Raw genomic sequence first — 23,040 nt, forward strand, 5'->3', positions numbered from 1 at the left:
ATGAGGAGTTCCACACCTGCCTGGAGATACCTTAAAAATCACTTTAAATTAATCTGATACATAAGATTCAACAAAAAAATAGGGAAAATAAATTAACTGAAGAGCAAAAGGCTTAACTTACTGAATAAGACACCACTTTAAGAGGTTTCCCACTTTCCCTGCTGTAAAGCACTTCTGAAAAATTCAGCCACTGAGCTACTGCTTTTCTTGACCTTTTCACTGAAAGAGAGCAGAGTAAAAACAGGAAAGAGCTAAAATGATATGCAATAAAGGTGCTTCATGTTAGGAAAGTCTTTTGAGTCACTGTTGCAAATTCATTCTGTGTCGGGTTTGCTAATATAATGCTTGCTAAAGACTATCCATTAACAGCACCATCAGTCAAAGCGAGTGTAATTGTCTCAGCTGTTGCAGCAACACTGTACGCACCATACCATGCAGCTATGTAGCATTTGCATCTGTTGCTAGTTTTCCACACCCAAAAGCTCACTTCATGTCTTACGATTGATTTATAATGCCCTGAGCCCCAAGGAGATTTGCTCTTCTGATTGCCCTTTTCTTAACAATAACACAAATAAACATGGAAATAAATCTATTGTCTGAGCAACCCTTCCACTAATTTTGTTCTTTGATGGTTTGGTTGATTTAGTATAGCTAGGAATCAAGAGTAAAGTGGATCGCAGCTTAATATAGAGTGTGGTTAATCTTCCCTTTGCATAATGCTGGTACACTATGGCCCAAATACCAGAGATTTATTTGATGTGTACATGCTTTCAAGCATTAGTAAACAAGTTGCAGCCCATTATGAAAGAAGAGCAGATCCAAACAGTTGTGAAGCTCTTTATGTACTAGATTGACACTGGCAGTGCAATATACTTATATTTGCATGTGTACTAGCTTTATAATTTTGGACACTATTTCACCAAGAAGTATCATTTTTTAAAATATGACTAAAAATATGGCTGAGATCACTTCCCATGTCCTGATGCACTACTGTCTGAAGCATGACAGAACTGGCAGAGAGAGAGGCACAGTCTTCTTTTTCTCTTTTTCTTTAATTGATTTTATTCCTTGTAACATAGCCAAAAAGAGGAAAAACATATACTAGAGCCTCACAAATGTATAGACACGTTAATTCCCATGAAAAAACAAAAAGCAACTCACTTCTCATTTCTTATTTTTCCATTACTTTAAAGAATATGCTACAGAACATACAGAAGTACTGTACCAAATATCACAGAATTTTTTACTTTACTAGAGCTATCAAATAAATTATTATCCTATATTCTGTAACTAAAACATTTTTGTTGTTGTTCAGGTACTAATTAAAATAAATTGGTCCTTTAAAAGCTGGTCATAAAAGCAAAATATTAACATAAATAAAAATTATTTTTAATAATGCAGTTTCAAGCAACAGTACAGTGGAAGCACTTAAGTACACAAAAGTTACTTTTTGTAAGTGGCAGTGCTTCCTGGATAAGAGACCTAGTGGGAGCCTATAGTATTTTAACACACAGAGGCAAAACCACCCAAGCTGTACTGTTAGGTATCAATAAACCACTCTCACAATACAGTGCATTTTTTCTACCTAGTAGAAGAAACATGATCTCACGCTCAGGAACTAGCCTTAGAGGACGGTACCTAACTCCTTGCCCTCTCACATACATACATGATTTTCAGCAATTCCCCCAGTGTTTATACTACACTCACTGATACCCCAAGTAGGCTACAACTGGACTTCATCAGTCATTTGCCATCTCTGGCCTAGATTTTATCCTGTTCTGCGCTGAACACTAACTCGAGATGTCTCAGGAACAGTTGCCTCTGTTTCTTCCCCCCACAATAAATGAAGGCACGACAGAGATGGAGAGAAAGTGGGGGCTGGAGGGGGAAAGATCTTTCAGTCAGACAACAATTCAAAAATCTCATCTACAGAGATGTAGAAAACCTACGGTCCTAGAGCGAGCTCTTCAGATGAAGCCTCAAATCTTGGTGGCAACTATCAAATGGACATAAAAGTATATGCCTGTGAAGGAGGTGCTGTGAGAACACATCGGTGACTGAGAGACACCAGGATACCACAAAAGAGTAACACAGTAAGAAGAGAGGATGCCAGTGTCTCAGATAAGCAGTTATGGCCATGTTTACTTAAACTGTTCTGCTGAGTTGTTCCCATTTCAGGCAGATAACTTTGATTTAAGGAAGAGACTTGCAGTTCTGTCTTCATATTTTTTTTCCTTCAAAGCATGAAAGAACTTCCTTTTTCAAAACCAAATTAACAAAGTTTATGTCCAAACCCTCTCAGTCCCAAAAATCTCAAATCTGAACTCTATTAAAAGCAGCAGTTAGTGCAGCCAAATGCTCCAACACTCTATTTAATAGCGTGTAATATTTCTAATGCCCCACTGCCTGAAGTCTATGATCTGGAAAACCAGCCAAGCACACCCACCCAAGAGCAATGACTGCTGCAGGGAAGACTCTGTTATCTCCCTTGCCTATGGCCCTCTGCCACTGCTGGCATGACCAGACCAGGGACTCTCCAGCTGCAGGCAGCAGGCACACAGACCACGTCTCTGGCAGGAGGAAGCCTGAAGGAAGGAGGCAAATTAGAAATCAAAGTTGTGCCTAGCATGTAAGCATACAGCTGCTCTTTCAAACTTAAGGTCCTGCAGTTTTATGGGTGTGTTTTATTATTTGATTTTATTGGACCCTCCTCCTAGCCTACTGCTTCCCTCATTTCACTTAGGGTTCCTCCCATTTGTTCCTATCTCACATCCTTCAGGCTGGAAGATTTCTCAGATCACTTCCCCAGTTTGACTACTAACAAACTCAATGGAAGAACTCCCTTGATGCCAGTGGGGACCAGAGTAGGCATTTGCCCCAAGCTCAGGTATGAGCATCCTGCACACCCAGCAGTACTTCTCCCTAGTCAGCCTAAAGGTCGCTTGGGAAAAGCATTTTGATGCAGGCTTCACACTTGCCGGTCGTGACACTGGAAAATACAGTTCATGCTGTCTCCTGACAAAAAGCCACACCGCATGTTCTTCTATATAAGGCGTACATGTAGGAAAGTAAAAATATCTTTTCTAGTTAGTTATGCAAAGCAGAAACAGCCTCCTGGTACTACTACAGCCGACTGGAAGCTAAAATGATACTAATTGCACAGTTCACTTGAACTCCAGCAAGGCTCCATGAGTCCTAGCTGTCCTAGCACAAAGAACGCTGCCTGAGAGATCCCCCAGCGGGCACCTCCCTGCCACGGCGCGTGGGCACGGCCCACCAAAGCACCAGGGGAACACACACTAGGAAGGGCAGGCAGCTTTCCTGCCTGCCCCATGGGCACAACCTGCTGCTCCTCCTCTGTCGCCCTGCACCGTGGCACCAACGGGCACCGGGCAGAAGCAAGGCCGTCCCCATCCGAGCGAGAATTTATTCCCATACGTGGCACGACTCTTGTGCCCCATCTCAGACTTTTCTAAGCATCAAACCTCCTGCTGAAGAGCGTTTTCCACTCTCTTGCCAGCCTGACTGCTCAAGATGAAGCAAAGTTGCAGATGACTCTGCAGCTTGTTCCACGTTATCATGCCAGGGGGTTGATGTGAATTCGCAACGAAGCAAGAGAGGCGACACGCTCAGATATGAACCAGGCTGAACTTTCAGGACTGGTTTCTCCTGTTTCAGGCCCATCTACCGGGCGTGGAGTGGAATTTTTATAAAGCTGTCAGAGATAGCGCAAAAAAGGAAAAAAATTATTATTTGCATATATCTAAATAATGAAATGAGGGGGTTTTCACTTCCACACTTCAGTATCTCAAAAATGGCCAGGGGACTATTATCATTTACAAGGTCTGACGAATGGATGGATTCCCACAAACACAGACAGTAACAGTTTATTCTCCTTCATAATGAAAACAAGCAGAAAATATTTTACTCCAAAGGATGCTTTTTCCAGCAAACTCTCAAGTTTCTGAAAACAGCCATAACTACAGTACTGCTCACAGAATGTTTGGTAACTTTACAGAAGATGTTGTATGTTAAATATTAATTTTTAAATAAATTCACTAAGCTACCCTACTGCATTTTCAAAGTCACTCCATTTAATTACTTTATTAGATCAATAAAGAATTTTGGATATCAAAAAAATGCACATATATTCAAAGAGAAAGACAGAGATATCAACTGACTCAAAAAGGATAGGAAAGAAGCAGGAGAAATGATGTGAAAATGAATAAATGTAATTAATAATCTACAAAACAATCAGCACACCAAAAAGATAACTTTATCATCTCACTTCACCTGAGGAAAAGTTGAGCAGGCTTTCAATCTTTCTCCATTTGCAAGCTCCCTAAGGTTTTCCCAGTAAAAGTGAAGCCTCCACAGAGCAACTGGGCACCAGCTGACAGCCAGCTTGCTTTCCTGAGTCACTGTTCTTCAAAGGCAAGCTCTCAGTCAACTGGTTCACAGACCACAGTCACTGGTCACTATTGCCACCACAGAGTACAAACTAAAAACCACCGTTACACTGCAAACCAATTAACCAACGTAACCAACAACGCTCTGCAGTATGCAACCTCCAGCAAAGACTGCAACGGCGTGTACTTTCCCTGCAGTCACGCACGCGTGGTGCAACACTGTCATCATATCCATGATACCATGTCATATCCAGCTACCCCAAAGGGGCAACGTCCCTAGAGGGCAGAAAAATTTGGGTTACAGACATCACACATACAACAGACATCAATTTGGGTGTATTTAAACAAATGCCAGGCTTAGCAGTTAATTGCCTTAATATTTTCCAGGTATCCTGAAACCGTGCGGAAGGCGTGCAGGCTCCCAGGCAGCCCCCACACGCCTCATCCCTCTTTCTGACCCACGTCCCGGCTGCACCACCGGCATCGGGCACCCGCAAGCACACGCTCTCGGGATAAACCTGACCCTGCAGCAGCTCGGAGCAGCGGAAGAAGGCCCTGCGAGGAGCAGCCGCTGCTCCAGAGCGCCAAGGAAAGGCGGCGGGGCCGGGGTTCAGAAAGGCGGGCAGGGTGGGGGGAAGCAGTTGGCCTCGAGCGCGCACCCACGGGCGCTCGGGGAGACGCGGGTGGTGGTGTTCGGCCAGGAGCCCTGCGGCCAGGGGCAAGCCCAGGGCCCTCCTTGACCCCAGGGGCTTTGGGAAAGTCTGGACAGGCCCCGCCACCAGCACCTCCCCGCAGTGCAGCGCGCCCAAGGGTGGAGCAGGGCGGGGGGCAGGAGACACCCCTGCCCTGCAGCCCCCGGGAAAGCCAAATGTCCCAAATGTGGTGGACTTGCTTAAGGGGGGGGATGGATTTATCACTAAAGCTAACGGGATACCTACAGGAGTGAGATACAGGTATAACAAATGTGCTTCTATTTAGCGCTCTTTATCACTCAAAAATCCTACAAATGCCGTACACAAAGCAGCTCACCAAAATGCAACAACAAAGGGCGGGCAGGGGCAGACGGGGAAAATGAAAATCTGGTCACCCACCCCCAGGCAGCTCCCCGTCCCCCAACAGCACACAGGCAGGTGAGATCCCGGCTTTCACCGTTTCAGGTGAAAGACCCCAGCACTCCCATAACCCACCCCCCCAGTCTCCAAAATGCCCCCCTGGGAAGGACAGATATCAGTCTGCTCTCCCAGCGTTTGAAGCCCTGCTCCCAAGGGTTCACATGTAATTAGATAGCTCTGACCAGAGGCGTGAGCAACTTATTTCTCCTTGTCCAAATAATGCCAGGTGAAACATCTCCAGATTAAACTACATGAGGCCCTCTGGTCTTGCACACACCTCTTCTTAGCCATCAATTTTTCTAAAAGGCAGGGTAATAAACTGCACTCGGGGAGGCAGGGCTATTCAGCTAACAGGCTTTGGTACTTCACAGGTATGAATGAACAGGACAGCAACAATGTTAAAAAAAAAAACTTTCTGGGTCACCGTCCTGACTGCAATGTTTTAAAATCACTAGCTGGGAAACTCACTCCCCAGATGGCTAATGATTCAGCTTTGAAAGCAAATATTTAATAATTATTTCATAGAGGGAAGTTGTGGACAGTTACACCTCAGGGTATTTCCAGAAATGACAAGTATTTTAAAATGCAAATTCACAAATTCTGCAAATTCTGCAGCATACATAATTTGAATATCTAGTGTACATCCTGGCCACATACCATATTGCTAGCAAATACCACAGTGCAAACAGTTTTTCCAGGACTACATATATCCCCAGTGACACGTTAGAATGTAGTTTTAAACAATAATACAAAGATAAAAGCATGTTGTATATGGCATGCTTTGGAGCAGTTACCATATGCTCTGTCAATAATCTATGGATTAATAGGGCCCTGATGTACAATAACATGTTCGCCACTCACAGCTCCATGGAAGATTATTCCATTCACCATGAAAGTTAGCTGAGGATTAGGCATATGTCACAATTTTTCATTCATATTTTTAACTTGGTCAGCTCTAAGATACTACAGTTGGGTATTAGGGGTTTTTTATTATTCTTATTCTTTAAAGGTCTGATCCTAATTCCATTAATTTGCACTAACATCAAGGGAGCAGGTTCAGGCACTAAATCAGAAGATTAATGTTATCTTAACAATTTACTTTTGTGTCCCTAAGAGCAGCTATATTAGAGCATTTAAAAAAAAAAAATCATTTAACCTATTATCCTACCACTGACAGTAGACGTAGCTGATACTTTGGGAAACACAGGACGTATAGGATGTAAAAAAAGTAATTTGCTTCAGTATGATTACTCCCAGTTTGGGTTGTGTTTCTGGGCAGTTCAAAATCAAGATTCTTTTCTAAATCTTGGTGTTAGGAACAGACAGTAAAATAGATCTATATAATCATCTGCAACAGCAGCCCATCTCATAACAGGCCAAAGTCTCCTCAGTATTTTCTTGATTTTTATTTAGAACAGAGGTCTGGACAGTCAGGCGAACAGCTAGCCACAAAATAAAATGTCATTTACTAGTTACAACCTAACGTAAGGTGTGGGAGATTCACCTTCCACTCTTTTTAGCTCTAGAGACTCCCCATACAATCATTAGCATTTGTGCCTGGGCAAAATGACTTCAAAATAGTAACAAACTGGAATGCTTCCAGGACAGATTTTCCATCCACTCTGTACATGCCGTGAATCACCTTACAAACAGCACAGCCCCGCAGAGTAACATCTCCATGTGTTACTATATTGTCCAGGTCTCCTTAGTGAAAATGAGATTGTCCCTAATGAGTTCAACAACTCGGGCAGGCTGAAACACCATTGGCATCACCTGGGGGTCAGGAGTCTGCCTAGTCTGTACGTGCACAGCAGCAGGGGATTTGCAGTTCTTAACAGAAGTGCTGTTCTTTCACTCTTTGGACAGGAATGCTGACAACTGCCAGGGGTCCGGGATTCCCCAACATCCCCCTGTAAAAGGTACCTCAGAGGGGTTATTTCTGTGGGGGTTACCACCGCTGAGACACAAAGGCATTGCAACGGTTCTAGCGAACTGCCCGGTTTCTCCTCCTACTTACAGTGGGTAACACGCAGCTAAAGGGAGCTGCTTACGCTTGGCAAAGCAGAATGGTGCCACTTTAGCATAAATATGTTGCAGCACCTACAGCTATGAGTATATAAATATTTCAGAATGTAAACTGTATTTTGGTTTTGGTTGGTTGGTTTTTAAATACAAACCTATCTTTTTAATTTGTCTGGTAAGCAGTTTGTGCAGAAAGGAGTACTATACAGTGCAAAAGTATGCTAAAATTGCATTTGCATTCTAAAGATAAAAGTTACCATTAATCACATCTGAAAATACAAGTCTGAAAGTGCAAGATATATTTTTGAAGGGAAAAAGAAGTCACAACTACCAAAACACTTTCAGAAAGGAGGCTGACAAACTTTTCCTTCCTGTCCCCAAAAAAAGAAAACTCCTTTAACTAGCTTGCACATAGCTAAAAAGCTAAAATCAAACTGGCGCAACCTATGCCAGCAGTAGAAAGCCAAAAATGTGCTCTACGTACTCCATGATAAGGAATTTTGAAAAGCAATTTACCTATCAGCACTATCACGAGCTAAGTGACTTACCAAATCATCTACATAGCAACATAATTGCCAAAAGCTATCAAGAAATGTATCAACAGTGGGGTACCATCCACAACAACACTGCACTACACAGAGTGACAGAACAGAAATATTCCTGTTCCTCATGTGGGCTTGGCTTTCACTGGCCTCTTCTGTTTGCAAAGTATCATTAGCGATTTTCACCAGTCTCCATCTTTATTTTGCACCCTCTTTGGGGGAAGTTTGTTACACCGTAAAAGCAAAGAGGTCCTTGGGCTCCATCGTGTAGGTAGGCTGCAACTTACTGTGTATTTGTATGTGAAGTGCTATATTCTCCTGATCTCACCACACATTTTTCTAAGAACCAGGCAAGCCATAATGAACTTCCACTAAGGGACTGCGCAGACACTCATCTGCACACAGATGTGGGGAAAGCAAGCTTGCTTGTTAAAAAGAAAGGGAGAGTCAGCCCTACTTTATGCTTAGAAAAGAAAGGTGTCTCTCTAATAAGGTAACCCATAGCCAAATCTTGACATTACACAAGATAACTTACAATACATCTCAAGCAAGTTTGAGAATGGACAGTAAAGACTATACATCCCTATGCGTCTTTTCTTGAACCCACATACACTCATATATTTGTACAAGCAAATCCAAAACACTTTGTAGCCCTGTGCTACTCACAGAATCATGGAATCATTTAGGTTGGAAAAGACCTTCAAGACCATTGAGTCCAACCATCATCCATGCCCACTAAACCATGTTATGGAGTACCCCATCTACGCACTTTCTGAATACCTCCAGGGATGGTGACTCAACCACTTCCCTGGACAGCCTGTTCCAATGTCTGACAACCCTCTCAGTAAAGAAATTTTTCCTAATATCTAACCTAAACCTCCCCTGCTGCAACTTGAGGCCATTTCCTCTTGTCCCATCTCCAGCCATCTGATAGAAGAGACCAGCACCCACCTCACTACAACCTCCTTTCAGGTAGTTGTAGAGAGTGATAAGGTCTCCCCTCGGCCTCCTTTTCTCCAGACTAAACAGCCCCAGCTCCCTCAGCCACTCCTCACAAGACTTGTGCTCCAGGCCCCTCACCACCTTCGTTGCCCTTCTCTGGACACGCTCCAGCACCTCCATGTCTTTCCTGTAGTGAGGGGCCCAAAACTGAACACAGGACTCGAGGTGCGGCCTCACCAGTGCCGAGTAAAGGGGGACGATCACCTCCCTGCTCCTGCTCGCCACACTATTTCTGATACAGGCCAGGATGCCGTTGGCCTTCTTGGCCACCTGGGCACACTGCTGGCTCATATTCAGCTGGCTGTTGACCAGCACTCCCAGGTCCTTTTCCAATGGGCAGCTTTCCAGCCACTCTTCCCCAAGCCTGTAGCACTGCATGGGGTTGTTGTGACCCAAATGCAGGACCCGGCACTTGGTGTTGTTGAACCTCATACGACTGGCCTCAGCCCATTGATCCAGCCTGTCCAGATCCCTCTGTAGAGCCTCCCTACCCTCCAGCAGATCGACCCTGCCTCCCAACTTGGTGTCATCTGCAAACTTGCTGAGGGTGCACTCAATCCCCTCATCCAGATCATTGATAAAGATATTAGAAGGGGGCCCAACACCGAGCCCTGGGGAACACCACTTGTGACCCGCTGCCAACTGGATTTCACCCCATTCACTATTAACCTTTTTGAGACAGTCTTCATCAAATAGCAAATGGGGGATGAGGGGAGGAAGACAGAAATGACAGAAAAACATCTCTTTGCTTCCAACTTTACCTGTATAGGGATATTCCCAAAACTGGAGATAAAATGCCCAAACCTGAAAGGTAATTTTGCCCCAGTTTTCATAAGGCATTTTTTCAACCTATCTGAAGGGGTTTAAAACTTCTCTGTCTTTATCTGATCAAAATGCTGTCCTTCCTCCTGCAGTCCTGGCATTCTTTGTGTTGAGACTGTTTCAGTACCAGTATTAATATTCAAATGTCAAGTCTGTGACACTACATTTCCTGTGCTATTTAAAGCATTCAGAACAATTATTATCTATGAAATATTAAACAGTAAATTTTTGCTACCTGCTTACAATTTCAGCAGCCCTAGCTGTGACAGAACAGCACTTACACCAGTCACATGCAATTTTACAGAGAGATGTATTGTTCAGCTTTTCTAGCAGTACTCATACATTTCCCCAAATTGGCTTTTGTTGTTTTTAGCAAAGCTACAAACTTATTCTTTTTCTGTGCCCCGAACAGCAATTGAATTTATAGTACTTAGTATTTCAGACTTTTGTTCCACATATATTCCCTAACTGATAGCAACTTTAACACATAATGAACCACCGAGCTTTTTTATTTCAATATTTATGGAATAGTAATTCTTTCCTCTACCATTTCTACTGCTCTTAAAAAAAAAAACACAACTTTTATTTTTGCTTTTTTTTCCTGTTTCAGTACTTAGTTGAGTCTCTTTCTTTTGTAACTATCTAGACTGTGGTTACATATCTTTGGCTATAAGGGGTATTTTTATTATAACATGCAGGTGTCTTCAAAAGCAACATACATTAGAGCTGCACAGCTGAGAATGTACTGAACTTCTACTCCTTCCTACCAAGTTGCCAAAGTTTTGGAGAAGCTTTCATAAATAGTACAAACTGAAAATAATGAATGCCCATTGCTGTATACAGAAAGGTGCATGTTAATTAGATATATACCTTTTTCTACTTGGCAAAGAACAGCTTTATGAGGAATGCACAAAAACCACATTGACCTTTCCATTAATAGACAACACTACAAGCTACAGATCAAAATTAAATATCCCAAATAACTCAAAGAAAGCTTTATTTTCAGTATATGGCTTGATCATGCCATAAAATTCTTCAGTATCATTGTACAGGTCAGTTATTTCCACTGTTCTCCTCTCCAAAACTGGAGGCTGATTTCAGAACGTGCATGCTTCTTTCAGTCTTAATTAACTTCACTCCAAATTTGAGCCAAAGGGGTCTGATCCTAACCCTCCAAAAGTCAAGAGGAATGCCAGTGGGAACGGGGCCTAAAACAACATGTCTACAGTAGTCAACAGCTCTGAGTTATATAAATACTTGCTAGTATCTCTATACTGACTGGTCATCAACATTTCCATTATAATCCTTGTACTTGGGGACATCTGTATGTTGGATGCTATCCATACTTCTCTCCAGCCAGCTGAAAGGAATTGGTTTTGAGTGATACAAGGCACTCCCTCTCCTCAGGAGACCTGCAGACAACTAACAGAACCCTCATTTTTCACACAAATCAACAGGATCCTACCGTCTTACCTGCTTTGCTACAATGTGCTTTTACAGGGTCATAAAAGGAAGCTTTGGTTTTGTTTCAGGAAATCAAGGGCTACCAACTTTTTCATGTAGTTTGTCATGATGTGAAATAATCAGGGCTAGAAGTGCAACAATGAGGTTTAAACAACAGCTCATGAATAATGTGCCCTGCAATTCTTCCATCATTCTGTTTACACTGCATTGAGAGTTATAAATGAAGTAATAAACAGCAAAATCCAGCCTGCCAAAATAAGGAGCCTGTCACAAATGCTTTTTAAAAAATAGCAGGGGTAATACTAACATCACAACCAGTATTATTCCCACTCCAACCAGTGAAACCGTCCTTAAATTTGATCTCCTGTTGCACCCCAAGGACTGCTGTGTTTGTCTACAGAACCACAGCACTATTATAGCTGAACTCGTTATTTTAAAGTGTTTGAAGTACCTTGAGCATGATAGAAAACACAGAAAAACAAATTCCATTGGACAATATGCAATTTATACTAATCTTAATTAATTTACATTCACAACATAAGCTGAAGCTGTTCCAAAAAAACCCATTATGGTATATTCTGAGAACAAGTACTAGGAGCAAAACACAAAACTTGGCTTAGTTTAATCAACGTACCAACTTTATACATCCTTCTACAATGAGCCTGAGTCCTCCACCTCCTTCCTGCTCCTGGAGGGATGCTAGTATTAGGCCCACCAAACTGCATTGATTAAGAATCAGCTCTGGAAGTAATTCTCCATCTTTCTGCAGAAATGAGTTGTTAAGGGGACCAATATTAACAACTTTTAGGAGCGATATGGGTAAAATGTGAGTGGAACTGCTTCATGCCCTAGCTGAGAGGTCTAGCTGAAGGAACAGGCATACATGTTGCCCTAAGCTTTTACAGTAAAATATGATTGTTCCTTCTCTTGCCCTTCCAGAACTCCTGCGCATCTACTCATCCATCTTCAGGCCTCCCTGGGCACCTGGAGGCCGAACCACTTGACAGACAGGCATTTGCAAAATGGTCCTACCACCAGCCCCCCCCTGAATTCCAACTGCTTGCCCACCTAAGCTATAACCCTGCTGAGGAGAACTTGCTCTGAGACCCCAGAGCACTCCGCTCTGCAGAAGCTGGGCCAGAAACAGCGTGACGGACACCAGTAACACGGCACTAGCTAAGCGACGTGAACCCTACGTGGAGGCTCATAGCAGGCTCTTTCTCCAAGGCTGAAGCTTCTCAGTGTTTTATCTGAGGTACGAACACTCAGAGCTTATACATTTATGTTGACAGGTGAACAGCTTTGCTCTCAGTAGTAACCACAATTTCTTTTAGAGTCCTGAACTGAAGTTAAGAGAAGACCCAGGTCATTATTCACACATCACAGCCTTTCTCAAACACAAGACAACAAAAAAAAACAGCAACAAAAAGCCCAGCTACAGAGTAAACCCCACTTACACGCACCACAAAAGCTCTTATTTTCCATGCCCATCCAAGAACACAAATTGTCCAGAGACTGAATACCGGCTCTCCGCAAAGGATCTCTGAGCCCATCGGAGTGTCTCAGCTCCCTGCCAGCCGGCCGGCTCCAAACAACCTGGCCCTTGCATGCAACAGAACTGCCCTCAGCCAGCTACAGCAACGCGCTTAGCATCCAGGCAGTGGCTTCTTTTCATTCCACACCTATTTGTACAGGTCTCTCTAAAGCACGCACACGAAAACTTTACCAGTACAAAGGGAAATCAGTGGCTACAACTGCAAAGCGCCGTGTTGCTAGCCAGAGGCGAAGAACGCACAATCCGATGCTGAATGACTGCCAGCGAGGACGAGTCCCAGCTTAAGGCCTCAAAACCGCTCGGAAAGCTGCTGCCTGGCTGATTACGTCCCTACCGAAAGGGCAAGGCTTCAGAGCAGTGTGCGCAGCAGATTAAACGCGTGGCTCCCAGCACCGCCAGCAGAAGCTGCGGATCCGAACCGCCACGCGTACCCTGCAAACGCACCCTGGTGCGTCCTCGCGCCGTAACGTGCCTCTGAGCTCCGCTCTTACAAAAATAATAGCCTTATCAGTGAAACCGTAGTCCATGGGCAGTGACCGCAACACGTGCTGAACTCCCTCTGAAAGGAGCTGGTCCGTAAGAAATTTTAAAAAACAAGTGAAGGATGTGGTAAAACTCCCAACAAAAAAAATAGTAAGGGCAGTGTCTCTCAGAAAAAAAGGGACAATTTGGCATTTGCAGTGTGTACAAGATGTCTTCATACACTTTCCTGATTCCTTGCCAGTAACTATTCAAAAAAGACCACTTAACAAGCAAACAGGTCTTCAGCACAACAAATAATAAAAAAGAGAGCAAAGCTTGTGCTATTTAAATATCATGAAACATTCTGCTAATCATGCACAGATGGAAGTACAGACGCTTCTGCCAGACGCCTTGTTCAGAAACTTTGCTCTATTTTTAATTATTTGATGCACAGAGGACCTGTTTGCTGATTAAAAGGGCACTGCCTTTAAAAGGACTCCATCAATATGGAGTCTAGTCTTGTTTTTATTGGAGGATTTCTAGTAGTAACTCATAACTCTGAGCTCCCTGCACCAATTTTTATAACCTTATAAGCATGTGGTTGGTTTTTTTTCAGATGCTTCTCTCACCTTGGGAAACTGTCTACTTACAGGAAAAGTGAAACTAACTATACTCAAGCTATTGTGAAACACACTGAGTAAATCCGTTTGGAAAACGTGTATTTTCCTCTAATATCCTTTAGTTTGTATCTTTTTGGTGTTACTTATAACAAGAAGGGGCATCAATTTTCAGATAAAAGCATTATTTTTGACAGTTTTCCATTCAGTCAAAAGCCTAGTTTTTTGAGAAAACTTATCTCCAAAATTATCAACCAAAATACTTATTAGTTTTGTTTTTTTTTTAATCTACTATAACCACATTATCATTCCAATAGTCAGTTCTTGGCAAAAATATAGTGATACACAAAAAAAAAACCCCAAAAAACCCCACCCTCACATTTTTCACTTCATACCTTCTGTGAACTTCACTCATTCAGCGGGTACTTCATTCCTGTACTTCTCCATAGCAGTCCAGGAATTTTTCCCTCACTGAAGAGCCTCACTCAAAATGCATACCAGTTCAATTTCTTTTCTTTTTCTCAATGAAGTGTTTTTCAAACATTCTTTTTTGATTTAGCTTACATTTTATCTTGAAAGTTTTGCAACCTGTTACTACAGAACTTCGCCACTGGAGCAGAGTCACGGTATGACAACAACTGGAAGCCCAAGGAAAACTGCCCAGGCCATTGCTTTTGTCCCACCACTATGACATATGAAAATTGTACTGTATTTTTAAAGCTTACTAATGTTAACAATTTGAAGTGCTGCTATTAACACAGTAAAAGAATCCTTTGATTAGAAGACCACATGATATGATAATAAAACAGTGACCCCATTATCTTATGAACGAATGACCCAAAGGTGGTGGCTCCTGGCTCATGCTCAGGTATAGAGAAAACAACTAAATGATTTTTTTTTTTTTTTAACAATGCCAGCATGTAATATTATACAAACAAATATATGCAACTGATTTGTTAGAGACCAGCTGACAATCCTGAAAAGCAAGATGCCTGCTGAAGAGACACTGCAGCTGGAAGCCAGGGAAGACTGGCAGGGGCATGTGGGACTGAAAATCCAATGTTCAGCCAGGGAAACGGGCACCCACACTGAAGCTTCAGAGAAGAAATAACGGGGTTTTTCCCATGAGGATAAGGGGAAGGCTGTATGGAGTGAAAGGCTTGTCCAGGCAGATCATGGGGGTTGCAAACCTCAGAATCCAGCTATGACTAACAAGGAAGGAAGACAGGTAGATGAAAGAACATTCAAATTTGCAGTTCTGCAGAAAATTACTGAGATATTGAAACCCTCTGAGCAGAAATGGATTTTAGACACACAGAAACACACACAAAAAAATCAAGCCAAAGAAAGGGCCAACACACAGTCAAAGTATCGTGCAGGTAACAAAGCTGGTGAAGGAGCCGTATAAGTAGGTCAGATATGCAGCAGTGAGAACTGCTGAGCACAGGAGAATCTCAGTAGAGAAGGGGGTAAGGAGAAAAATTAATTGGCCAGCAAAAAAAGAATAAAGTCTGGAAAAGGTTAAAATGGGACAGAAGGATGAAAGGGCAAAACGCTGCTTGGGCTATATAAAGGAAGATTGGTCTAATTCACGAACACATCCACCTGAAGCACGGGATGGAAAGACGACTGATGACACTTGACTGAGGAACAGTTTTCATTCCCTCTTCACTTGGAGGAAAAGCCAAGTGAATGCACAACTGCCATATCTACCAAACAAGCAGCGTCTGATCAGCAATGCTGACCTGCCAGCAACAGCTCCGAGTCCAGAGGGCCCCAACACACCCCGGAGATCGCAGGCCAGATCCCGTGCTCCATCACACCACATTTACACCCATGTGGTTCCATTTAAACCGTCCAAGTAACTAACGGAGGTGGGAACCTGATCCCTTATTCCACCTCAGCCTTTGGCTGAGTGCCTCGGTGTGATGCAGAACACGCACGGTTCACGTTAAACAAGATAAGGAGCATAAAAACCTGGTTGCTGCAGCACAGGCTGCACAGCACTACTGGTTTCATAGAGACACACTGGCTGAGCTGTATAAACAGCACCAAACACTGCAGCAGAAGTGTGTCTTAGTTTGCATTTCTTCCATTCCGTACAGCCAACGTGACATTCAACAAGTTCAACTCCTTAGGTAACAGGGGCGTACTTGACTGCTACTGTTTAATGTATTTCAGATGCTTACTATAAACCTTCTAAGCACCTCAATTTTCCTTAGGGTGCTTTCTGGCTGTAATCTAACAGATAACAACATCTGGATAGTAATGTCATGTAACAAATGTCATATTTCCACTCAGGAATTACTTTAATGCACTCAGTCACTACACACTGTATTCCCCCGGAATCTGCTGCTGAGCTGCAATCAAAATAAAACTGGTGGTGACCAACAAATGGTAGGACATACCCATGCCGGTCTGTATCATTCTCACAGCTGAACAACAGGCACCAGGACTGAGTTATTCTGTCAACTTGTGCAAATATGGAACAAAATACAGACTTTTACTCCTTCTTTGGTCCTTCTGGTACTGTAGTATCACATATATCTTAAGACACTATATAACATACTTGTGCACTATCCAAACAAACACACAGTGCAATTTTAAACTATAGATTATTGGTCCATAACATCCAACATCATCCTCTTTCCCCATAAAACAGAACACAGATCCGCTACAGAGACGGCACTGCCGTGTCACTTATCTCCCCACAATTTAATTAATCAACTGTCAAGTTCACAAAGGAAATCACAAGTGATTTCCAAGACTGTGTCATTAACAACAAAAATATCAGGCCAGATCGGAGCAGAGATCCAAGAAAATTTAGCAAGACTGGTAAGTAGGAAAGCTGAAACTCACCCCCAGTTCAAAGAGGAGACAAGACCTAAGCAAAAAGGTGAAGCAGCTTCTCGGTTCTGCAGACTAGGAAATGCAAGGGCAAAGCCTTTGCCCAGATCCACCAGTTTGTCTTTGGCTATTCTATCACCAAGTGTTGCTCCCAGAGAAGTCATGCTAACATAGACCAGGGTAGCTGGTGGGGAAAAAGGAAGAGAGAGTCCAGGGGAAAAAAATACAAAATCTAGGATGTATTAGTTCTCTCATTTGTAATGAAGTAGGGGGGAAGGTACTGTTTCATTTGGGTGTCAGGGAGACAACAACAGTTAGCAGCAAAGAAACCTCCACTGTATGTTAATGAGTTGGGTTTTGTTTGTTTTAAACCAGATGCTTAAATCTCAAGACATTAGTATGCAAATAAAAAACTGTATTAGCTGAAAGATCACAACATTGATACTGTAGTCTTTTACTTGCATAAATATTGATGGAAATACCAGTATCTGTGTCTGGGGCCAAACATTTTACTCGAAAGTTCAATCTCAATGACAAGCAACATTGCCTCCCCTTGCTGAGGGAAGAAAATACCTTGGACCAAATCTGTACCTCCTTAGGCACAATCTCTTCTGAAATCATAGGCAATGCTGCCCGAGTAGAGTCTCAGTCTTCGGCAAAATGCTGCTAAGCCCAAAGAGGAAGGTGAGCAGAGGGTGGTTTGGACAATTCACGGGTGGATGACCACCATTGCAACCTTTCCCCTCTGAGCAGGTGTTGAAGACCAGCCCAAATCACCATCTAATAACTCTTTGGTTGCCTCTCTAAAATGAATCTGACATCAGGGCTCAGGATACAGGTCCCTCCACAACAGCTGTAATGGTTTGTAGAAGGATCTGTCAAGGCACAACTCCCAGGTGTGTAAGCAAAACTTTCAGATCACAGGTGGGGCTTTCTGCTCATGGTCATACTTTTCTTTTCTGATTCTTATGGAGGACTTCTATTTTCAGCAATGCCTATACAGCACTACCTGAGATACCCCAAGTCATTAAAAAAATGTAACTAGGAAAAAAAATAATTTTTTTAAAAGGAAAAAATGGATCAATGACCTTCTGTTGGGTTTTACTTGCTTATTTTATTATGCTCCCTACTTAGTGGATTTTTATAAAATGTAAAATTTTATGTATCGTACCCTCTTGCATCTTTGTTTTTAAAACATGACACGTTCTGTAGGAAAAAAAAAAATCCAAGAAGCAAAATGGAACTTATTTTTGTATTAAATACATTTTAAAAATAATCACCAAAGCTACAGCAAGCATACAGACAGATAGAAAGTAATCGTGTTCATATCTGAATTCCGTACTTCAAGCCACCTTTGATCAACTTGATTAATATTCCTTTCAAAAGATTTTATAGCTGGTGTACTTTATGAACACAATTAATCTGTTCTGAATTCTGTGTTTCATAAAATTACTGTTCCTCTGATTAATTTTACAAAAACCACATGTAACTATGTACAAATGCATTTTTCTCATTGATAAAACAAGCCTGTGACACAGCTTCCAGTACTGGCCAAGAGATATCATTGTGAGTATCTAATAAATCAGCAAGCCTGATGATGCAATGTCATGTGAGCTAATACACAAAATACTACACTTCTTACTCAAGTAAAAGAAACAATAGCCCAATTCTCAGCTTATAGCACTGGATCAGCTAAAATGCAGCTCTTCAGGTATCAGTACCTGTGGGATAACACCACCAGCTAGTCAAAGTGACTGTAGCTGACCCATGAACCTTCCTCTACTGAAGCCAGTAATAAAATTTTAATCAGATTCAATAGCATGGTTTCACACGGTTGAATTTCAGAGGCACTGGATCTGAACAGGACCCATCTGACTCCTGATCTGCAAGGGAGACTCACTTTGACCTTACCAGGACTGCCAGGAGCAGGCTGATGTCACTTCACCCCATAAATCCCCTCGCCTGGCACTGTAGCTAAGCTCCACTGAACTCAGGTACCCTCTAGGAACACTGCGATGTTGTAATTAGCAGTGAGACTTGTAATGCATTCCCCAGCCAGAAACAAGAGTTGCTGTGGCCACTAGAGTAAAAGGATGTGAAAAGGGATTGGGGAAGAATAAAAAAAGACAGGTAACAGTAGAGAAAACACAGTGAAAACTTATTTAAGTATCTCATATTAAAACAACACAAAAACCAACAGCATCAGCTGAACTATCAAACAGATATTACAATAAACAGTGGATTTTTTTTTTAAAGAATAAAATTTCCTTTAAATTGATTATTTCAGTGGAGAGGAGAAACGATACACAGAAGATATCTCTGATATGAGCTTCTGCTTCTTAATGTCTAAATTATGTTAGGTTTTGTTTTGGTTCTTTTGAGAAATGATGTATTTAACATCCTGCTTGTAGCGCAACAGTAATCTAAACCCCTCTTTTATTTTTTGGCAAATGCTGCCCATCACTCACTTTAAGTTTACCATTAACTGTGAACTGTTAACATGTCTTAGTGTGGTTTCAATGTTCCTATGGCAAGGCTAAACAGCATTTAGAAAACAATGATATCCCCAGGCCCGCACTGTAGTTTCTGAAGCACAGATTAAGCACGGTATTCTGCTCAACAAGCTCATCACTGTTAAGTAACTCATCAGAAAATAAAGAGGGAATTATCAAATGGGAATTGCCAAGTAATTAGTTCTCTGAAGCAGATGACATACAACTGTTAAAGGGAGGGGCCTCCCTGTTAGTCATATGTCAGAGTAGAGCCTACTAATCTGTAAATAAAAATGCATTACATATGATTAGGGCTATGGGTTTTTAACTGCTAGTGGTACATGAAGAATGAACTTACAACTTCTTCTAGTGTAATAATCTGCTAGAATTTTTTTTTTCTCTTGCACACAATGAATTACCGTTCTGGATCTACTTGCTATCAGACCATCTGGGGAAAGCTCCGAATATGGCACAGTAGCAGGCACTGGATGCGTTCAGGGGCCACAGAAGAGGAGAAATGCATTTACTATCACATTAATTTGAAAAATCAGTCTCTACTCAGCTACTACACATGGCACTGAAAAGGAACCGCACCAACGAGAAAATATTCACTAGCACAACATTTCTGAGCACAGTAAAGAAGGATTAAGCCTGCTTTTTGTAATTATCCTTCTCCACTAAAGCCTGACTTACTTTCAAGTAGCTGGCCTCACAGAAATGTTAAATGCACAAAACTACAAGGGCCTTCACGCGTGGGTACCTGACAAACAAAAATGTGGTAACAGTCACAACCACACTCCAATACAAGTGAGAAACTTCAACATTTCTACTTCACATAGAGCAAAGAGTGACTCAATAAATCCTTAAGTCAGGTTTACTGCTAGTCCCAAAATGGGTTGATCACTGCTAAGTAACTGATCAGAAAATAAAGAAAGAATTATCAAACTTGGGGTTTGCCTCCATCGCAGCATCTCACCATGAAAAACCCCTCAGCCAACACATTCAAATCCAGATACTGCCACTTGGGCTAACTTTCAACCAAAACTATACCCCTGGCATCCAGGGCTAACTTTCAGCCAAAAGCAGACCCCTGGTATGGAGGCATGGCAAAACCCCCCAGCACCCCCCTGCCCAAAACACACAGCTGAGGGAGAGGGCAGGAGGAGGGCACGCACAGACACCGAGGCTCATACCCAACTGCACGTCGCATCTAGTCATCTCACTACTTTCAGCCCTCAGCACGTAGAAGCTCTCCGTCTCTCTAATACTTACGCTAACATCCGAAAGCCCACACTTTAAAGTAATGCTAACAAGTTGCAGCGCGTGGGACAGCAAGCATGTTATCCCATTTGCAGATACACCTTTTTAAAACAGAAGTTGGAAGGTGAATCAAATCTCAGGTCGTGGCTTATATCGCATTAGGATCGCGAGCCTTGTGTTTTTATGTAGACAGATCACTACACCCAACTCCATTTACGCTTCAGACTGTGTTACAAAACTTTCAGTCAGTCAGACACCAGACCTTCAATATCTGCTAAAGGAACAACACAGCAAAAACGTGTAAGGTCACGGCTGAGGTGACAGTGTAGGGCTGAGGGACCGCAAAGCCTCATTTCTAAGACATCAGTCTGCACTCACATCACTTCACTTAATTTACCTTTGAGTTACTCACAAAACAAACAACAAAAAATTATTTCTAATTACTATCCAATTATACCTAGTTCACATCTCCATTTCACTTGTGCTCTTAACACATTAAAAATCTCCATCACCTACCTTCTTTTAGCGCTACAGCCATCCTAAACCTTCATAAACAGGATGAGAGGGAAGAAATAAAACCAGCTATGATAAAAGGACACCAATACGGCAATCAAAAAGCCACCACTGGACACAACAGTATAGACATGGATTAGCTCTTTTTATGTTCACTACAAAGTATTTTCAAAGGGCAGACTCTTGTCCGTTTAGATAGAGCAGTGGCCAGAAGTCTGCATAAAACAGAAATTATGTCTTACATAAAAAATAAGCCACATTAGGTAGTGTACAGACATACTTAAGGAAAATTCAGAAAAAAAAAAAATTCTTACAGATGGGCTGTGGCTGTAAATTCAAGCCGGTACTATAATATGATTAATAGATATCAAGTGACTTGACAGTGGAAAAGATTAAAAAGAACTCTTTAATTGTTAAAATGTCCAGTGTCTCATGCAAAAATCCTCTCAACACAACTGTTTAAAAGAAAGCATTGAGTCATTTGCCTACGTGGAAGGAGGCAGTGCACACTCTGAACAAGTAACAATAACTCTATGTTTTGTAGAGCAGGCTAAAGCTAACTACAGTCATGATAAAGAAGAAAAAAAAAGCTGTATCTCCGTTTTTTTGTTTAAATTTTATTTTTACTAATCCCCGTGCCCTTACTCTGGCAAGATGCTTAGGAAGCTCTACAAGAAAACTGCTTGAATTGGAAGGGTAAGGACACCTGGAGCTCACACGCAACAGCAACGTTACTGCCTGAAGCCACGCGATTCCTCACACGAGTAAAGCCATGAGCGCACGTGTAGGGCCACTGGGCCGAAAGTCAGGTTTCTGAGATCTCATTTTGGGTGTTACAACTGTGAGCTCCTGCCTGTTACATCCAGTGACAGAGAGAACATTTGTAAGCAGGCAGTCTCTAGCCCAGTAACTTCTATTTCATTTATTTACTTATACAGTGGGCCTGATTTTGATTGTTCCCTAGAAAAATAAGAACTAACTAATAAGGCCAACAGATGTACCCCAAACTCAATGACGAACACGTCCAACAACAAGAAAAGAAGCCAAAATAAATCTGATCTAAGGTCCTCAACAACACTACACTTCAAGCCACACTGGTACAAAAAAAAAAAAAAGCAGTATAGTACTATATTCCTGTCATGCCTCTGCACCAGACTTAACTAGGTTACATTTTTTATCCAAAATGTTTGCTTAACATCCAATATATTCTTTGTCTTGCAATTGCAGGAAATGCCAGATCCTAAAATATTTGAGATGACTTAGCAATACCCTGTGGATAACACAACCTGATTATTCATAGGATTTGACCAAGACACTATAAACAATTACTTCTTCTAGTTAAGACATATAAGCCTTTCCTGGAGTAATCACTTCTGGGGATAAATACAATTTCATACAACCCAAGCTAATTCTGAAAAAAATGAAATGCTTTCTGGAAACGATAATGTGATAATAAAAAGTTTCCTTCAATTCGATCTCCCAAGTCAATAGCAGCTACCACGTCAGTTTTCTTTCAAAACAGAAAGACGAAATGTGTCAGCACATGGGCACTTTGTCTGGTTTTTCACTCTCAAGAAATTCTTATTGCTCTGAAGAGATATAGTGGTTACAATCCACCCCCACCATTAAAGCTCATTTGTAAACTGTAACAGGCATGTCTTTGCATGTAACTACTTGCTTAGACAACTTCCCTTTAAAGCACAGCACCCTTCCCACAGCCACAATAAAATGTCAATTATGTGCTGCATACTTTCCTATGACATGCTGTGTACATTAAAAGTATTCTGCAATGGAGAATTTCTGATCGACCCCTCAAATAGAATGCTATAGTAATTAAGTTTTCTGGCTGCATAAGGAAAAAAAAAAAAAAAGCTTTGATTTTCTGCAAGTAACCACTACATTTTATTTTATTTTATTTAAA

The 23,040-nt window shown here is 41.9% G+C and overlaps 1 protein-coding gene across 5 annotated transcripts in view; it reads right to left on the reverse strand.

Moving 5' to 3' along the window:
* The window catches only part of ATXN1 (ataxin 1), a 226,459-nt gene that overhangs the window by 195,750 nt on the left and 7,669 nt on the right, over nucleotides 1–23,040 (reverse strand). For 3 of the 5 annotated variants that reach the window (XM_010573186.1, XM_010573182.1, XM_010573184.1), the window contains exon 3: nucleotides 122–219. The exons of the other annotated variants lie outside the window; for them this stretch is intronic. The gene's annotated coding sequence lies outside the window, so the exon portion shown is untranslated. The remainder of the gene's footprint in view (nucleotides 1–121; nucleotides 220–23,040) is intronic. 5 annotated transcript variants of the gene reach the window in all.

The sequence above is a fragment of the Haliaeetus leucocephalus genome, unplaced genomic scaffold (assembly GCF_000737465.1).
Source record: "Haliaeetus leucocephalus isolate CR32 unplaced genomic scaffold, Haliaeetus_leucocephalus-4.0 Scaffold373, whole genome shotgun sequence".
In the NCBI taxonomy this organism is placed as follows: Eukaryota; Metazoa; Chordata; class Aves; order Accipitriformes; family Accipitridae; genus Haliaeetus; species Haliaeetus leucocephalus.